This window comes from Dendropsophus ebraccatus, chromosome 4 (genome assembly GCF_027789765.1).
Source record: "Dendropsophus ebraccatus isolate aDenEbr1 chromosome 4, aDenEbr1.pat, whole genome shotgun sequence".
Taxonomy (NCBI): Eukaryota; Metazoa; Chordata; class Amphibia; order Anura; family Hylidae; genus Dendropsophus; species Dendropsophus ebraccatus.
Window position 1 is genome coordinate 30954181 of NC_091457.1, and position 19011 is coordinate 30973191.

The window sequence follows — 19011 nt, forward strand, 5'->3', positions numbered from 1 at the left end:
CAGTATAATTACTCTGTAATACTGTGTACACCTGCTGTCTAGTTACTCTCTGTAATACTGATATCAGATGATGCAGTGACCCTATGGAGCTTCTGTGTACTGAAGGATGCAGTAAAGCTATGAAGCTGCTAAGTGTGAACACCGCCTTAGGATTGCTGGTTGCATATTCAGTGCACCTGTGTGTCTGATTCCAGGCACTGTGCACTAGTCTGTTAGTCGGCCGGTCAGTCTAGCACAATTTCCATCCTTGGATGTAGCAGGATTCTGGTGACAGAACTTCTGGAGAGGAAAAAGCTTTCTTGGCGTACAGATCCTGCAAGATTCCACTTTCAGGTGGCAGAGAATTTATTTGTGGATTGCAACTTGTTCTCAGAAGAGACAATCACTGCTTAATATTTTACATCTGAATGATAATCTACAGGCTGAACTGGATGGAGTCAGAGGTCATGGCTCCTTCAGATGAACAAAGACCTTGTTAAAAAAAAAAAAAATTAGTAATTTAAAAAAAATAAAAAAATAAAATAAAATAAATAAATGTCTCTTACTACAGTTGAGCAGTATAATTGGCTGCCCGATCCCCGCAGTTTGGAGACAGGTCCTTCGTTGTAAGGGGGCAGATGTTCACTCCAATATAAATATAGTTGGATCTGTATTGGACATTCTCATAAAAGTCCCTTTTTTCTTATGATCAGGTCCATTATCTGCCCCACTCTAATAAGAGGAGAAGGAACTTCTACTTTTGTTCCCCATTCCGTAGGAATTCTAGTACGGAAGGTAAAGGAAAGAATCCTGCACAAGAAGGACCAGACGTCTTGGAGGCCTTGGGGATGGGAACAAGAACTTGTGACTACGTCTTTTCTGACTATTTCCATAATGAGAGAGGTCTGTACCAGTGTTATATGAGAGGAAAGACTACCATATTGAATTTCACAATCTGAGGAAGGTGCTGTATGTGGGATCTATGATCTGTGGGTCCCTCCTAGAGGGATGTTATCTGACCGTGTATACCTGCATGTACCTGTATACAGCCTCCTCTGAGGAAGGTGCTGTATGTGGGATCTATGATCTGTGGGTCCCTCCTAGAGAGGGATGTTATGTGACCAGGTATACCTGCATGTACCTGTATACAGCCTCCTCTGAGAAGGCGGTTGTATGGAGGATTTATGCTCTGTAGTTCCCTCCTAGAGGGATGTTATCTGGCCATGTATACCCGCATGTACCTGTCTACAGACAAAAGCTGCATATTCCTTTGCATCAAGACCTTTTGTACAAGGCAATTGGAATTCTTTTCCATTTACAGCCCTTCTGTTTGGAATCATCTTGGCTCCATCTACAGTCACCAAGCTGATGTCTATTGTACTTTTGACTGTTTGAGAAAATTGAACCTCGTTTCTGGCATGGGCCAATTCCTAGAGAAGAGAATAGATCCCCAGTCTGTGACATTCTCTCTTCCTCCAGAGAGATTACAGAAGTTGACACAAGTCGGGGTTCTCAGTACTCCCCAGTTGCTGTCACTTCATCTGATACCCTTGGGTCTTAGGTCTGCTCTGGAAATTACACCCAGAGACAAGGATAGCTTTTCCTGCTCAATGGCAACAGTCTCCCAATGAAGTGGGTAGAGAAAACCATTGATGTATCAAGCACACAGTGGGGAGCTTGTATGCAGGAGCAACGAGCAAAGGAGCCTTAATCCCCATTAAAGATGTTGCTGGCATCCAACATATGAAGGGAATACTAGTCCACTCCAGCACATCAATCTATGGAAAGCTATCAGTATAAGATCAAAACCGCATCTAGGATGGCGCATATCGATCTTTATAGGGGCACTAAATCAGTAGCATTACTACTGGAGGCAGGGGCATTTTGTCTGCTGGCAATCAATGCTGCGATGTAACCCTGTCGGAAGAACGGTCTCTGGACCAGAAGCCTTCTGGTAAATCGCATGGAGGATAGAGCTATTTCTGTTGAAGGTTCAAATTCGGGAACCCTTTTTTCTCACTCCTATAAAGCCCAGAGTCTTGCAGAATCTGAGACAAGATTGGCCCTTGGTCAGCCTCATTTGCCCCTATTGACCCAAGAGGGCATGGTTCACAATGTTGAGCCCCCTGCCTAAGAATCTTCTGGGAAGTCTCCCAGTCTCCCCAGCTACTGACTCACAGTAGCAGAGATTACTCCCAGCATCTCTGCCATGTGGGGGCAGAGTCTAAAAATCTTGCAAGTAGCAAGTCTCTGGTTTCATGATGACCTTTTATTATCTAGAAGCATGGCGTTCTCTCCTGATGCTAATTCCATAGGAATAATCTGGAGGCTTCTGTATACCCTCAGTTAATAACTTAAGAGGGTAGGCCTGTTCGAAGCTTGACTGCCATCAACAAGATGGAAATTGATATGCTGTCAAAGTGGTGACCACTCTTCTGCAGTCCAGAGCCACAACTGCCTACAGAACCTACCTGAAGGTAAAGAAGTTTGAAGCCTGGTGGGTGAAAGTCTCTTCCACATTTACATTGTTACAATCCATTATTCCTGCCAACACGGGAGAGAAGGAGCTTCATCCCTTAGATGTGGGAAGGGCTTGGAGCATGTATATTGAATGGACAAACTCCTTCAGGAAATCTAACCACTTGTTTTAATCCTTTGCAGGGAAAAACAAAGGATGCAAGTCATCCAAAGCTTCTCTGTCCATATGGATAAGGAAAGTAATCTCCATATGCTATCAAGAAGCTGGGTTACAAGTACCTGATGCAATCAAAGCACATTCAATGAGGGCAATATCATCCACATGGGCTGAAAAAAGATCTGTACCCTTGGAACAAATATGCAGGACTGCTTCATGGTCGTCCGTCAATACCTTTTGTCAAGCACTATAGACTAGATATTCACGAGTCTGATCAACCAGTTTTTGGCTCAGCCATTCTGTCTTCTGTAATGTAATGGCCCTCCCTAGTCTGTTTTCATAGCTTGCTATATCCCCATTTGTGCTGCTGCTGAGGACGTAAGGGAAAGGATAATTTTTTACTCACCGTAAATTTTCTTTCCTGTAGTCCGAAGCAGCAGCACAGACTTCCCGCCCTGATTTAAACAAACTATTATTTATGCAGCATAACTTGTTTCAATGCCTTATTAACTAAGATTTTATGAGTTTTTAATTTTTTGGTCGTTAGAATTGACACAAGGAGGAGGGGTCTGTATGGCCTTCTTATAGGGCTCCTAATCAATCTTCTTTTATTAGTACCATCTGTCCTACCATTGCAGGAAGATAGGATCTTCCCCATTTGTGCTGCTGCTTCGGACTACAGGAAAGAAAATTTACGGTGAGTAAAAAATTATCCTATATATATGTATCCCAATCTATATTGTAAGCAGATCTTCTTTAAGTGTGTGACCCCAACGTATGATATTTCTAAGAAGAAGTAGTTTACTACACATATATATATATATTTCTATGTAACTTTATTTAACAAGTCTTTATATATATATATATATATATATATATATATATATATATATATATATATATATATATATATAATGTGTGTATATATGTGTACACATCTATCCTAATAAGTTCTACGCAAATAGTTTTTTTCCTACTAAGTTATAAGTATGTGTACCACTGTCCAAGGTTACAGTCTGGTGTATAAGAGCACAGCGCTGATACCTTCAGTAACTTCAAGAATGTTTGAAAAAAAAAAAAAAAATTTCCAAGAAGTTTTAACTCTTGTATCTATGATTTTACTGCTCACTGCTCAAGGTTAGAAGTGAAGCACAGAGCGTTCTGTTTACTGATAAGAGCAGCGGATTGAAGGAATATTCATCTCAGCGGATTTATTTAATTTTTTTGTTATCAAAAGAAGGTTAATATGGGACGAGTGTACAATGTTTAATTATTTTTATTTGTTATTTTTAGGGGTAACAGTTTTGTGATGATTATAGCAAACTGGCTCATGACTATATATATATATATATATATATATATATATATATATATATATATATATATATATATATATATATATATATTGTCTTATCCCTATAAAGCCAAACCCATATCCATGGCTCCAGTCTGCACTCCTTATGCCCCCCCAATATATATATATATCTTGTGCTAAGTGCATTGAATCCAGCATCTCTGTTGACTCTTGATGTAGATTCAAATGGGGGAGGGGATAGAGGTGAATGGAAATGGGAGTAGCCCATTTTGATGTTTAAAAAAAATAAAAATAAATAAAAGATGTTTTTATTACTTATTGTGTTTGATATTTTAAATTGGGAAAGATGAAAATGTAATTGAAAGCCCAAATATTAATGAAAGTTTAAAAGTTTTCATTGTAGATTATGCCAGACTTTTCAAAGATGGATGACACAAGACGAAAGGATATATGGTGACCGCCATGCAGCGTGACGTTCCACTGCAGAAACCACTCCTGCCATAAGCTGGAGGTGAGGATGCAGTGTCCCAGAACATGCAGACTACTACTCCTATTATGGCCATTTCCCTTGCTGTGTCAATGCCTGTTCTGGTAAGTGTTTGCACTGCAACTGCTACTGGTTTTCCCCTAGTATTCTCTGGTATTGTGCATTTTCATGTGTATTGTCATGTATTCCTGTGTATTATTACAGTGTACAGTGGTATGCAAGGCTGTTGATCACGTGACCTGTAACCATGGTTCCTCCAATGGCCGACTAGTTCTGGCCAGGAGCAACCATGTGACCTCCCACTTCCTCCTAACAAGTGAGTCTTCCCCCTGCTTCCAAGCAAGGAGGTTGTGTGTGTCGTCCCTCTCCTGCCTCAGAGGAGTTGTGGATCGAGTGCTCTGCTGTGTTCAAGTCTTCGGCTGTATCTGCCTGCTCAAGTGTCCGGATTCTTCTCTCTCATCTGGGTGTCATTCTGTTATCTCTCCTCATCGCTACAAGGATTCACAGCAAGTATTATTCTCAAGCTAATCCACCCAGCAACGCTATTTCTCTCATACTCCTACTCCCATCATCCGGCACGTATTCTCACAGCCTATGCAGCACCACTCCTGCTTTATTGGTCAAAGCCTGCTATATACCCGGTTGCATCCGGACAGAACTGTTGCTACTAGTTACCTCATCTATAATAAAACCGCTGTTACTGAACCCTGGCATTGGTGTCCACTAACTGGTGCCCTGACTAGGTGCAGCGAAGAATCGCATGCCCATCATCACCCGCAGATTCCACAGACCGTCCCTACAGCTGTGCTGCCCTCAGGCCTATACCGTGACAAGTATACACCCTGCAGCTGCCCCGGTCATTGCCCACTCATAACACCAGCACTGCGGAAGTGGCCCCCAGGGGCCAGGGCATCGCATTTTTGGCGTCACGAACAGGATACAGACTGTGTTGTGCCAACTGTCAGTGTCCCCAGAACTGTACTGCTAATCCCCCCAGAGGCTTTGCTATTGCCGTGCTGCGGCCTGCTAAGGGGTCAAGTCAGCCGGTGACGCACTGTCTTCGCGCGCGCGCGCGCTCCGCCCCGGCCCTGCAGTATCCAAGCCTCTGTTGCAGGAGGGAAGGAGATTGTGCCCGGACCGCCGGAAGTGTTGATGCTGACTTCCGCCCTATTCCTCTCCGGTCCCGGACACCCTGCCTATCGGTGCCTGCTGTTCCCGCAAGCTCTCCTCGCTCCTACTTTCTTCCAGGCGCCTTACACCAGAACCCCTCGTCATGTCCACCGGCCATCACAGTGACTCTGACGGGTCCGGCAGTTCGCCGACGGCCCGAAGAAGGCTTCCCGCGGCTCCCGTTGCTATGGCTACCGCAGCGGTCCCATTCTTCATTGGGCCCAACAATCTTCCCAGTTATAAAGGAGAACCCCACACGTTGGCTGATTTCAAGGAAAAAATTTCCCGCACCCTTGAACTTGTCTCACTCTCTCCCACTCAGCAGGTGCAGTTGCTGCTAGGACAACTTGAGGGTCCCGCTGCCGAGGAGGTGCGGTCATGGCCAGCTACGGAGAAAGCTAATGTACAACAGATCCTGACCCGGCTGAGTAAAGAATTTGAGGTACAGTCACCCACGGAGGTCCGCCTTAAGTTTTATGACCGACGACAAAGGCCAGGTGAGACCCTCAGAGACTATGCACTAGCACTCCAATCTGCCTACCGGGCCCTGAGACAGGTTGATACCATAGACCCCTCAGCTGTGGAGAGTATGATCACTGACCGCTTCATAGAGGGGGTGGACTCTAGACTCATCCAGAGCCAACTGCGTATGCTAGCTGCCCAAAACCCTACAATGCCTTTCCTGGACTTCAAGACTCTGGCTCTGAGGGTGGTTGGCATTGACAATCCCTGTGCCGGCTGTACTCCAGATTCGGATTGCCCGGATCCGGTGGGACCTATACCCCCACCTCCAGTGCCCACTATGGTTCCACCAGTTTCCGCTATACAAGCTGCCCAACAGTCTATCCCGGCTAATTCACCAGCGATCCCTGCTCTCCTTACGCAAGTGGTTGACTCTCTCTGCCAAGCCCTGAGGGGGCTACAAGGGGCCTATCCAACACCTCCACCACCACAGGACCCCTGCCCTGAGTATTCAGTTCCCGATCGGCCTCCTCCACCGAGACTTAGATCCCCTGAGCGCCCCTATTGCCGCCACTGTAGGCGACATGGACACTACCGCTCTCAGTGCTATCAGTTAAACGGGCTACCCCTGGGTCCGAGGGCCAACACCCAGGAGGTCGAGATCCAGGCCCGCAGGAAGCACAGTGGTTCTCAAGGTTCCTCTCACAATGCCCGCATGTGACTCTCTGGGTGGACGGAGTCCCCCTGGAGGCTCTGGTAGATACAGGTTCCCAGGTTACCACTATCCCGAGGCATGTGTTTGAAGAACATTGGGATCTGAGAACCCTAGGTCCAGTTGAGAAATACCGTCTGAAACTTATTGCTAGTAATGGTCGTCCTATTGTGCAACTAGGTTACTGGGAACCCACTGTCTGCATAGGGAAGCGGGAGCTAGCGCGTCAGGGTATCATTGTTACTGAGGCTCAGGGAGATAGTGGGACCGTGGTATTAGGCATGAATATTATCCGCCATGTATTCACTGAAGTGTTGGATGCCTTGAATGCCTCTATGTCTTGTGCTATGTCTCCTCAGTACAGGCAAGCCGTTCAGAAGACCATAAAGGTGCTCGCCGCTCAGCGGAAATTTGCCAATCCTCGAGGAGAAATCTGCCGTGTCCGCACTAGAGATGCTCGTCCGATCACCATCCCAGCTAACAGTGAGTTCCTCATCTGGTGCAGGGTCCGTCCAGGCCTCAACAATGCTGATTATGTGGCCCTTCTGGATGCTATTGAAATTGAGGGGCAACCTCTTGTCAGGGCCGCTAGGAGCCTGGTGACCGTCTCCAATGGTCAGGTCCCTGTCCGTCTGGTGAACCTTGGAGACTCCTCAGCTGACCTACCCAAGTTCACCACCGTGGCCATGTTATACCAACTCGATCCTGAGGACATCATCTGTGAGGAGACCATCGCCTATCAGAGTTCCATCCGTGGCACTCAAAGGGACTCAAACAGGGCTCTCGCCCCTTGGTGGGATGAACTCCATATTGGCGATGCCAATACCCCACTTGAATACCTCCACGGCATCCTCAAGGTGGCCAAAAGGTATCACGAGGCCTTCAGCAAACACTCCCTCGATTTCGGGAAGACCAACCTGGTCCAGCATCGGATCAACACTGGGGACCATCTGCCTATCAAAGAGAAACATCGGCCAATCCCCCCTGCCAACTATCAGCAGGTCAAGAAACTGCTCAAGGAGATGAAAGACTCTAACGTTATCCAAGAAAGTCAGAGTCCGTGGGCTGCCCCTATTGTCCTTGTGAAAAAGAAAGACGGTAACATCCGGTTCTGCGTGGATTATAGGAAGATAAACACAATCACCCACAAGGATGCCTATCCTTTGCCCCGGATCGAAGAGTCTATTGCTGCTTTGGGGTCAGCCGCCTACTTCTCCACCTTGGACCTCACCAGTGGGTACTGGCAGGTGCCCATGGCACCCGAAGACCGTGAGAAGACGGCCTTCACCACCCCCATGGGACTATTCGAATTCACCAGCATGCCCTTCGGTCTGTGCAACGCCCCCGCTACCTTCCAGCGGTTGATGGAAAGGTGTCTCGGCCATCTCAACTTTCAGAGTGTCCTGCTCTACCTAGATGATGTGATTGTCTATTCACGTACCTACGAAGATCACGTCCATCATCTGGCTGAAGTGTTCCAGGTCCTAATCGATCACGGCCTGAAAATCAAGCCTTCCAAGTGCCACCTTCTCAAACCCCAAGTGAACTATCTGGGGCACGTTGTGAGTGCTGAGGGGATACGACCCGATCCAGAGAAGATCTCGGCTGTGGAACACTGGGATACCCCTAAGACCGTCAAGGAGGTGAGAAGCTTTCTGGGATTTGCCGGCTATTACCGCCGCTTCATTCCCCACTTTGCCCAAGTGGCCGAGCCCCTCAATGAGTTACTCCGGGGTTGCCCTCGAGAAAGCTACAACCGACGACTCCCCGTCGAGTGGTCCGAACGGCAGGAGGTTGCTTTTCAAACCCTGAAACGCCTGTTGACCACGCCTCCTATCCTGGCCTACCCGGACTATAACCTTCCTTTCCGGCTTTACACAGACGCCAGCTTCCAAGGCCTGGGAGCTGTGCTGTCCCAGGTTCAAGATGGCCAAGAGAGAGTCGTAGCTTATGCCAGCCGGAGTCTTCGGGGTGCTGAAAAGAACGATAACAATTATAGCTCCTTCAAGTTGGAGTTACTAGCCCTAGTGTGGGCCGTCACTGAAAAGTTCAAGGACTACCTGGCTGCCACCCCTGTTACCATCTATACGGATAACAACCCGTTGGCGCATCTCAACACTGCTCGGCTGGGCGCCCTGGAGCAGCGGTGGGCTTCTCGACTGGCCAATTTCCAGTTTGAAATTAAGTACCGCAGTGGCAAGGCTAACGTCAATGCAGACCTTCTGTCCCGACTGTCCAAGGGTGAAGAGGCCCCAGAGGACAGCGATTGGGAAGACGTAGAGATGCCTCCCTTCTATCAAAGGTTCGCTACCCAGAGTGCTATTGATGTAGCCGGGCCTGAAACGCCTTCGCCTCCACCTAGGGCCCCGCAAGACTTGGCCAGGTGGCAGACCATCCAGGAAGAGTCCCGTGTCCTGGGGGAGATCTATGACTACCTCTCTACTGGTCGGGTCCCCATGCGGATAAAGAGGCCCTATCCTGATGTCGAGCTCAGGCGACTCTGGAGGCAAAGAAAGAGGCTCTTCTTACAGAAGGGACTGATCCTGCGGAACTCTCTTGATCCGGTCTCTGGGGAGAGGTGCCACCAGATCCTCATTCCCCGACGAGACGCTAAGATGGTGCTAGATGCCTACCATGACCGGTCCGGTCATTTCGGGGTACACAAGACGGAGGCCACTATCCGACAGCGGTTCTACTGGATCGGGATGAGGGCTGACATCGAGAACTGGTGTGCTGAGTGCCCTGCCTGTAATATCTCCAAAGCTGGGGGAAGAGAAGTCAGGGCCCCTTTGCATCCAATCACCTCCCACCGGCCGAATCAGCTAGTCGCCCTGGACCATGTGAAGCTAGCCCCTACAAGATGCGGGTATACCTACGCCCTCACCATGGTTGACCACTACTCCAAGTGGGTAGTCGTGGTACCTGTCAGGGACTTGACCGCCAAGACCACTGCTCTTACTTTTTACAAGGAGTATGTAAAGCACTATGGGTGCCCAGAGTCTCTGCTGACGGACCGGGGTCCGGCCTTCGAGTCGCAACTTTTCCAGGAGCTGTGTGCCTACCATGAATGTAAGAAGCTCCGCACCACGGCCTATCACCCTCAAGGGAATGGTCTGTGTGAAAAAGTTAACCAGGTCTTTATCAACATGCTCCGAACGGCTTCAGTGACCAAGAGAGTAGAGTGGCCCCACTTGTTGGATGAACTAGTGGAGATCTATAACAATACCACTCATTGTTCCACTGGCTACTCCCCGTTCTACCTGATGTTCGGCCGCCAAGGCCAACTTCCTCAGGACCGTGCTCTTGGAGTCCAAGCTCCTGACACCTTCAACCCCCTACCTGAAACGGACTGGGTTCGGGAACATCAGAGGAGAATCCAGGATGCCCGGGAAATTGTTGACCGGAGGATGGGGGAGGCTCAGCAGCGCCAAGAGGATGCCTACAACCTAAGGGCGAATGCCACACCACTACAAGTGGGGGATAAAGTTTGGCTAAAGAAATATCATCGCTCTCACAAACTTGAAAGCCTTTGGGAGCCTGAGCCCTATGTCATCTCCTCTATCCCTTACCCAGAGACTGATGTGTATGAAGTCAAAAAGCCTGGGCTAGCCCCACAGACGGTGCATCGGAATAGGATAAAACGTTGCACTAAGGAGGACCTACAGGGCCTTACAGCACCGTGTCCGGTACCTGCATCCACGCCTCCGGCTCCCCCGGCAGCTCCAGCTAAACCTCTCTCTCTGGAAGAAATGTTCCGAGTTGAACCGTTCCTCATGGCCGTAGGCTATCCAGCGTTCCCTGTACCCGTTTCAGCGGTTTCTCCACTTCCAATTGTGCCTCCAACGACTCCATCTTTACAACCAGACACTGGGGGTGATCTTCCACCGGTACCTGCACCAATCACTGTTGAAGAGGATCCTCCGCTGAGACGGTCTGAGCGCTCTACCAGAGGAATTCCTCCACTTCGCTACAGAGACCAGAGCCCTTAAACTGTTTTGTTGTCTAACTGTTTTGTTTCAGGTTCCTGCTATGCAACGTTCAAGGTTCGTGCCTGGTTCTCCTGACCAAGTTCCCTGTACTAACCAGCCATGAGCTGATGGACACTTACAATAACCAAAAAGTTCTCTAGTGCCTGTCCCAGAGCCTTTTACATGGACGATGTCTAATTGCCTAAAAGAGACTCTACCTAACAGAGACACTTAACCCATTCCTTCCTAATGCACTTTCCTGTGATTGTGTGTTCCACACAGGGTATTATTGAGCTTATTTCATTATTGCATTTTTTTCTACTATTGCATTCCAGTGTTATCAAAGTCTTTGTATTTCCTCCTCTGAGTAAGCAAAAGGTTATTTAGATTGCCTCAGAGTAGAGTGCCTCTTTTGTAAAACAGTATATTTTTCCAGTGTCTAAGTCAGATAGCTCCTCCTCTGAGTAAGAGAAGTCAGTTTATATATACCTCAGAGAAAGTCCAGTTTATGTAGGAGTGTATTTTCTCATCCAGTCTCATTATTGTCTATATTATCATATCTATAGCTGGAAAGATTTAGTTGAGCCAGTTCGTATGCAGATTTTCCTCAGATTTTCATTCAGATTTCTCTCAGGTTTTCATTCAGATTCATGTGAGCCAGTTCTCCTCAAGACCTCGCAGTATTTGTTGTCCCTTGTGTTTCCCTTCCTTTTGTTTCCAGTATTTGTTCTCCTCTGTCTTGTCCCAACACAGTAGTTATCACACATAGTCATACCTAACCTTCACACTGGTCCATACATATCGCACCTTGGATGCCTTTTCGTGTGTTTGGCCTGTGGAGTGCTTGTGTGTGTGATTGAGTGGTATGAAAGGGAGCTCCCCATGTATGTTTGCTTTTATTATTTTGTTCTTTTCTCTTCCAGGTATCCAAGACACTACTCAGACACGCCAAGGTAGTACACAGGTCTTCACAGTTCTCTTTTCCAGTAGGGTAACACATTTAACAGAAAACCTACTGTCTAACTGGCTGGAATATTGAGGGTCCCCCGCCAGCAGTTAAGTTGTCCTGGCTTACATGTCAGATGGTTCACGCACTAGCTACCTGGTCGCCAGAGTACGTAAGGCACCCCTAGGTGAAGTCCTGCCACTAGGGTTTCTCATTCTTTCTTTTCACCTGTGCCTTGGGCGTGGGAAACACACACCTCATCACACTCACTCTCATCATTCATTCCTGTTGTTTGATTGTCCAGTCTATTCATGTTTGCTGCCTTCTAGATTCGCCGAGGTCGGCTCAAATTTGCTAGGGAGGTATGCAGTGTCCCAGAACATGCAGACTACTACTCCTATTATGGCCATTTCCCTTGCTGTGTCAATGCCTGTTCTGGTAAGTGTTTGCACTGCAACTGCTACTGGTTTTCCCCTAGTATTCTCTGGTATTGTGCATTTTCATGTGTATTGTCATGTATTCCTGTGTATTATTACAGTGTACAGTGGTATGCAAGGCTGTTGATCACGTGACCTGTAACCATGGTTCCTCCAATGGCCGACTAGTTCTGGCCAGGAGCAACCATGTGACCTCCCACTTCCTCCTAACAAGTGAGTCTTCCCCCTGCTTCCAAGCAAGGAGGTTGTGTGTGTCGTCCCTCTCCTGCCTCAGAGGAGTTGTGGATCGAGTGCTCTGCTGTGTTCAAGTCTTCGGCTGTATCTGCCTGCTCAAGTGTCCGGATTCTTCTCTCTCATCTGGGTGTCATTCTGTTATCTCTCCTCATCGCTACAAGGATTCACAGCAAGTATTATTCTCAAGCTAATCCACCCAGCAACGCTATTTCTCTCATACTCCTACTCCCATCATCCGGCACGTATTCTCACAGCCTATGCAGCACCACTCCTGCTTTATTGGTCAAAGCCTGCTATATACCCGGTTGCATCCGGACAGAACTGTTGCTACTAGTTACCTCATCTATAATAAAACCGCTGTTACTGAACCCTGGCATTGGTGTCCACTAACTGGTGCCCTGACTAGGTGCAGCGAAGAATCGCATGCCCATCATCACCCGCAGATTCCACAGACCGTCCCTACAGCTGTGCTGCCCTCAGGCCTATACCGTGACAAGTATACACCCTGCAGCTGCCCCGGTCATTGCCCGCTCATAACACCAGCACTGCGGAAGTGGCCCCCAGGGGCCAGGGCATCGCAAGGACAATCACTGAGACATGTAGGATGGTTGAAGGTAACTGTGCAGATGTCTATATGAAGCCCACTATTATGGGTTAATTGGCAAATGAGAGATTTGTTTGGTCCCTGGGCTTACCAAAAACACTTGTAGAAAAAAAACTGTTCAAAGAAGAAGAAAAGCTGCCATAGAGCGGCTGACGCAACGTTCACGCAGACAAACCCTGATGCCAAAAGGGTGATGGATGAAGCTGGTGATGCTGTGGTTTCTGTGCTCTTCCCAAGGTAACAGCGTACAAAGCATACAAGGGAATGGGGTGATGTTTCCGGTCTCTTCCTGAGGTAACCGTACATAGTGTACAGGTGGAGGGGGAGATGTTTCCAGTCTCTTCCTGAGGTAACCGTACATAGTGTACAGGTGGAGGAGGAGATGTGGATCTGTTTGTTTTTAAGTCTTTTCCAGAGACGATCAGCAACAAGCTGTGAGACCAGCGGATGGAGAGGAGGTACTGGGTAAAGATGGCAGTCAGACAGTAAGTAACTGTATTTGCCGCCTACCTTGTATCCCACTATAAGTTATCTGACAAAACCAGCAGAAGGAAGCCATGTGTAATGTGATGTAGTATCCTCACATTGGGCGGCCCAGGGGACAACAAATATAGCAGAGAGGGTTGTGTAGGGCTGTATTATCTACACCTGTCATAACCTACTGTAAGTAACACCGTAAAGTGCCTGTCTGCATAGTCTGTCATCTTCCTGCCTGTTTCAGGGAATGTAAGTGGACGTATCCACCTGCCACAGGTGGCCTATATAGGTATGTCCTTGTCTGTACTGGTATCTTCTTTACAGGTCAGACAAAACTATGGGAGAGAACAAAGCCAATGTCTGAGGTGATACTAGTGGCCTTAAAAGAAGCGATATAACTGAGGCCAAGAGTCCAAGTGTCTGTAAAGAGGCCTGTCAGTCAGAAGATAGGTTTAAGGATAAAGGATCCATACCAATGCTACTATTACAAAAAGGATCATATGATATATATTATTCTCATAAAAAGGCTTTGAAACCTTAGGTGATGTATCGTTTACACTTTGCTTTTATTTCTATGGTGGTTATTTTATGTGTAATATGTGATGATCTCAGTCAGACAAGAGATAATTCAGTATGATCCAAATATTATATCGGTAATAAGCGCCCACTTACTTCATATTATTGGTGTATGTATTATACTATATGATTATTTACAGGAAGAGATGTGACCAATCATTAGACCTGTGTGATCTAATCATAAAGATGTTTTCTAGGTACAAAATGAAGTAAAAAGACTAAAAAGAAGTGGAAATTTTGAGAATCCCTTACTGACGATTGTGAATTCACTATCTGGTCACTATATGGTTACATAGTAGGTCACATTGTGGAGATTTTATTGCATTTATCTGTTGTGCTGTTTTTGGTTTATGTATCAATCAACTTTTCATTTTGCTTTTGCCATGAGATAAGATTTGCTCACATCTAAACTTTTTATTTTCAGAAACTTTTTAAAGTTAGTTTTTGTGACTTTCCAATACCCACATGATACCGAAGTGGTAAAGTCCTTGTGATAGAGTCACATCTGTTATATGCAGTGATAAGACAATAAGGTTTGGTTATTTTGGATATTATAAAATCCGGAGAGGTATTTGTCATATACATATATTAGTTTGGGTATTGATAATAAGCTTTTATTTGTTTTGTTGTAACTAAGCTGTATATTGATGTATACTGTACAGACTCACCCATTGTTTAGTATTTTCTTTCGGTTATTGTAGATCTTTCTATCACATCTGCTGTAAGTTTGTTCCGCCATGTATAACTTTCAATAAAATGTATGGTACTATTTTTGTCTATCCTATGGTGATGCCCATAAACTAATGGGAGTCCTTCAGGGTCTCATCCAAGTGGTCTTATGCATAATACTGATCTGTTAGTCAGTAAAAGTGTTTATGTGTATTTTCTTTCACATAAAACCTCGAAAGAGGAGAAGATCAATTCTTAGATAAAGAGTAACTAACTGTGTTTTCCCTTCCTTTTCCGGTTCTCTTGAATCTGTGTCGCCTGGACATTTCTGGAGGTTGGATGCTGGACAAGTACTTGGAGGATGGGTTCACCCTATGGAGAAGATGTGACCCCTGAGCAACCCGCGGCTCAGACAGTATCTTTGGAACCTCTGGCTATGTATCAACCACAGTGATTCCAGTCCAAGGCTTCACGGATGTCAAATGGGGGACTGATAAGGCCAGGATATGCGATTTTACCTACCTGCACCGTACCTATATGACTACACATATATATAGGCCTCTTGCTCAGAAGCTCCCGCACATTAGAGAGTCCCTGATAGGGTTAACGTATAGTTGGACCATTTCTTACCTTGGAAAACTTCTGATATGACACTAGAAAGAATGTTTTGTCTCGAGAACTATTTCCCTCAGAGACATGTTTATCAGCGTTCAAGGCCATTCTCAGAGGAAAGTTGCCTGTCTGTTACAGTGGGAATAATGTGAAAGTATCATTGCAAAGAATGTATTGTTCTAACCTTTTTGACCTTTTTGAATAATAATGAATACTAATATAGATACCATTGCGCATGACTGAATATCTAAATCACTAGCACCGCCTCATCTATGCCTTATTAGCATTTGTTACCACCCTATATTTTATCTGTCTATAAAATGTGATTACCATAATAAAACTTGGGCCATTTTTTTCAGGCTTATAATCATGATACATTGTCTTATCTGTGTCCATGACGTATAAGTAACGAGTGGGAACACTGCAGGTTCCACCTCTAGATATAATTAAAAAACCATCCTTTACCTGGGTTTTTGGCTTCTCTCCATAGAGAGAGGTCAACATATAAATTTAACCTTAGCAGCTGGAAGCCATGTGATGCGCTCCAGCCAATGAAAAGGCTGCCGGCAGCCTTTTCTCTCCCATGGACCCGGAAGTAAGAGACATTGCTGGACGGCGGATGCAGGTGACGGTGAGGCGGACGGCGGGCGAATGGAGTGGCGATCGTAACCAGAGGGATGGTGAGTATGGTGTCTGTGTGTGTCTGGTTTTTTTTTTGGGGGGGGGGCGGGTCCCGCCGGAGTTGTCCTTTAATAGCTCTCAAATCATGCACCATTCTATACTGAGTCTGTTCACCTGGGATACTGTGTTTCTTCATAGGGAACAAAGTTGCATTAGCTGCAGTTTTAATCTCTATCAATCAACCTGGCTTTTAATAGCAGCTTCTTACTGAGAGCTAAGTAGATACTATTTTAGGCAGGGAATGACTCTACCAGGTTTTATCTCGAGTGTTACCGGGGACACTGGCAAAAGCCCTTATGTCTGTTTTTCCTGAAGCCCACAATGAGCTAAGTAGGGAAATGAGGCCTGCCTCAATACTGGAATACTGAGGTTTGGTTTCTCGGGCCATTTCTAGGAGGCAAGTGACACTTCCTCTTAATGTGACCAAGTTTCCCACAATTGTAACTTTTTTTTTTTTATTTAATTATTTCTTTATTGTTATTATAAAATCGGGATACAGGAAAAACAGAAACTTCACCTTATCACACATATAGTGCCAACAGTAGATAAGTAACGATGGTATATAATACATTAACACATATTCCTGTCTATAGAAACCATACAAAACCCCGCCCGCAACCACCCACCCATCCCCGCCCGGGTATGGTGACCGTGGGGAGAAAAAGGAGAAAAAAAACAAAAACAACAATTTTGTTAACAGCGGATTAGTTATCTCTCCATCTTCCCCAGATTTTATCAAAGGTCTTGAGTCGGTTTGTGACACTTCTTCTCATAGTTCATGACTTTACACGTCGGAGTTTCCCATTCTTTCACAACTGGCGGCTCTTTCCTAATCCATGCTCTCATAATAATAACTTTGGCGATAGTTAGTACACGGAGTAATATCCACCAATCTTTTTCTGTCCCTTCTATCAGGCCCAGTACAAGAAAAACTGGATTGAAAGGTATACTCTTTCCCAGTTTGCTTTCAATAAGTTGCACAATGGGCCCCCAGAATCCCTGTAGTCGAGAGCAGCTCCAAAGCATATGGTGCATATCTGCATCATCTATCTTACATCTCGGACATCTAGTATGGTTCTGGAATCCCATCTTAAAGAGAGTGCATGGGGTATAAGACAATTCTAAATTGCACCAATCTGTAATTAGAATTCAGGGATGTAAGTGTAGTGTTTTTGTGAATCTGTGTCCACTCCACCTCTGATAAAGTCCCCACCTCTTTTTCCCATCTAACGTGATTTTTTCTATACAACTCATCCCGATTAAAGTGTTTAATGCTTCGATATAATTTCCCTAATTCCCCAGCTTTATTACCTCTATAATTAATCAGTGCCTCAATTAAATAATGTGTCTGGATTTTTAAGTATTCTTTATTCTGACTACACTCTAGTGTATGTGAAAGCTGATTATAATAAAGTATGTGATTTCTATTAATATTATATTCTTGCATGAGAACATCCCATGTTTTCATTTTACCTCTGTCAATAACTTGATATAATTTTGTGATACCCCGGTTTACCCAAAACCTTTTATCTATAATTTTGTTCACCTCCACCAAATCAGGATTCCCCCATAATGGTGTGTATTTAGTCCCTGCTGATATCCCTGCATAGCCCCTGAATACGGCCCATGCTCTACGCCACATTTTTATATATGTAATTGTACCTCTTTTGCCTGAATCGGCTTCATCCATCTCCAAGCAACTCCATAAATCTAATTCGGGGATGCCAACCATTTCCCTTATTCTCTTACCCAGATCTGACTCCGCATGATGTATGATTTTCAAAATTTGAATTGTACAGAAGTACACACGTAGATCGGGTAGTGCACAGCCACCCTCTTGATTGTACCTTTTAATGTCTTTCCTGGGATGTTGGGTCATTGTGTTAACAGCTCTGATTTTTACAGTCTTTATGTAACTCGGCTTGCATGTGATCTGTCTCTATGCCCTTTGCAGCCGCTAAAAGATCATCTATACAAGTTTAGTTCCTCCACCTGGCATTGCTTGTTTTACTGCAGCCTGCAGAGCTGGTTGGAGACCTTGTAGAAAACCAGTAACCAATACCTTTTGTGAGGCTTGAATATGTACCTCAAATGCCAACTTGTTGTAGGCTGCTAACATTTATTCATTACCTTTTCAGCTTTCCCTGTACTATGTCTAACAATAAGCTCAATTGTTATCCTTGACTGTCTCTACACCTTCTGGCTAGGGCATCTACGTATCTCAAGCTAATGACCCCTCCCACTCATGGTCAGCCAGCACTGGTTTTAATCCTGTTGCAAAGGCAAGGAGCATCTGAAAAGTGCCATCTGACACCTTCATTCTACAGAGATTTTTCATGTCTACCCATGTGGGGTGTAACATGATGATGTGGCTTGGGTCTGCCAAACACACTACAATATTCTGCCCCGTCTGGATTTTGTTGGCCACAGGCACATGTCCAACCTGCTAGACCTGTGCTCAGCCAATCGCGGCTGAGCATCTGATGACGCTGAAGAGGTGGCCGGCACTCAGGACGCTCGGAGGGATTCGGCCCGGCTGTCCGAAGACGACATCGCAGACTGAAGATCGAAGACGAGTCGGCACGTGACAGGTATGTATAGCGCACCACACTTCCGGGTACACGGGTGGGGGTGGTGGGACACGGGGAAGGGGGCCATTCACAGACATAACATACATTACAAAGTTGTATAACTTTGTAATGTGTGTTATTCTGTCAATAATTCTTTACTGCCGCACTACCCCTTTAAAGGAGAAGTCCAGTGAAAATTTTTATTGAAGTATTGTATTGCCCCTCAAAGGTTATATAAACCACCAATATACGCTTATTACTGGAAACTGGCACACGAGGAAGAGTGTGGGGAGTGAACATGCTGGGGGAGGTCCTGGTAGGGAGCAGCACACTGGGGCAGAGCGGGTGGGATCCCGGTGGAGAGCAGTGGGTGTCGTGGGGAGTGGCACACTGGGGGGGAGAGCAGGAAGGGTCCCCGTGAAGAGTGTAACACTGGGGGTGAGCTGCGTTATGAAGACCAGGAGCGAGACAGAGCTG

At 46.0% G+C, this 19011-nt stretch overlaps 1 long non-coding RNA gene across 1 annotated transcript; it reads right to left on the reverse strand.

Moving 5' to 3' along the window:
* Positions 1–327: 327 nt before the first annotated feature.
* Positions 328–2591, reverse strand: LOC138788012 (uncharacterized). Its single transcript, XR_011362539.1, has 2 exons — positions 2451–2591; positions 328–471 (listed from the first exon to the last, which is right to left on the reverse strand). It is a non-coding gene; the product is annotated as an uncharacterized lncRNA (long non-coding RNA).
* Positions 2592–19011: the final 16420 nt, after the last annotated feature.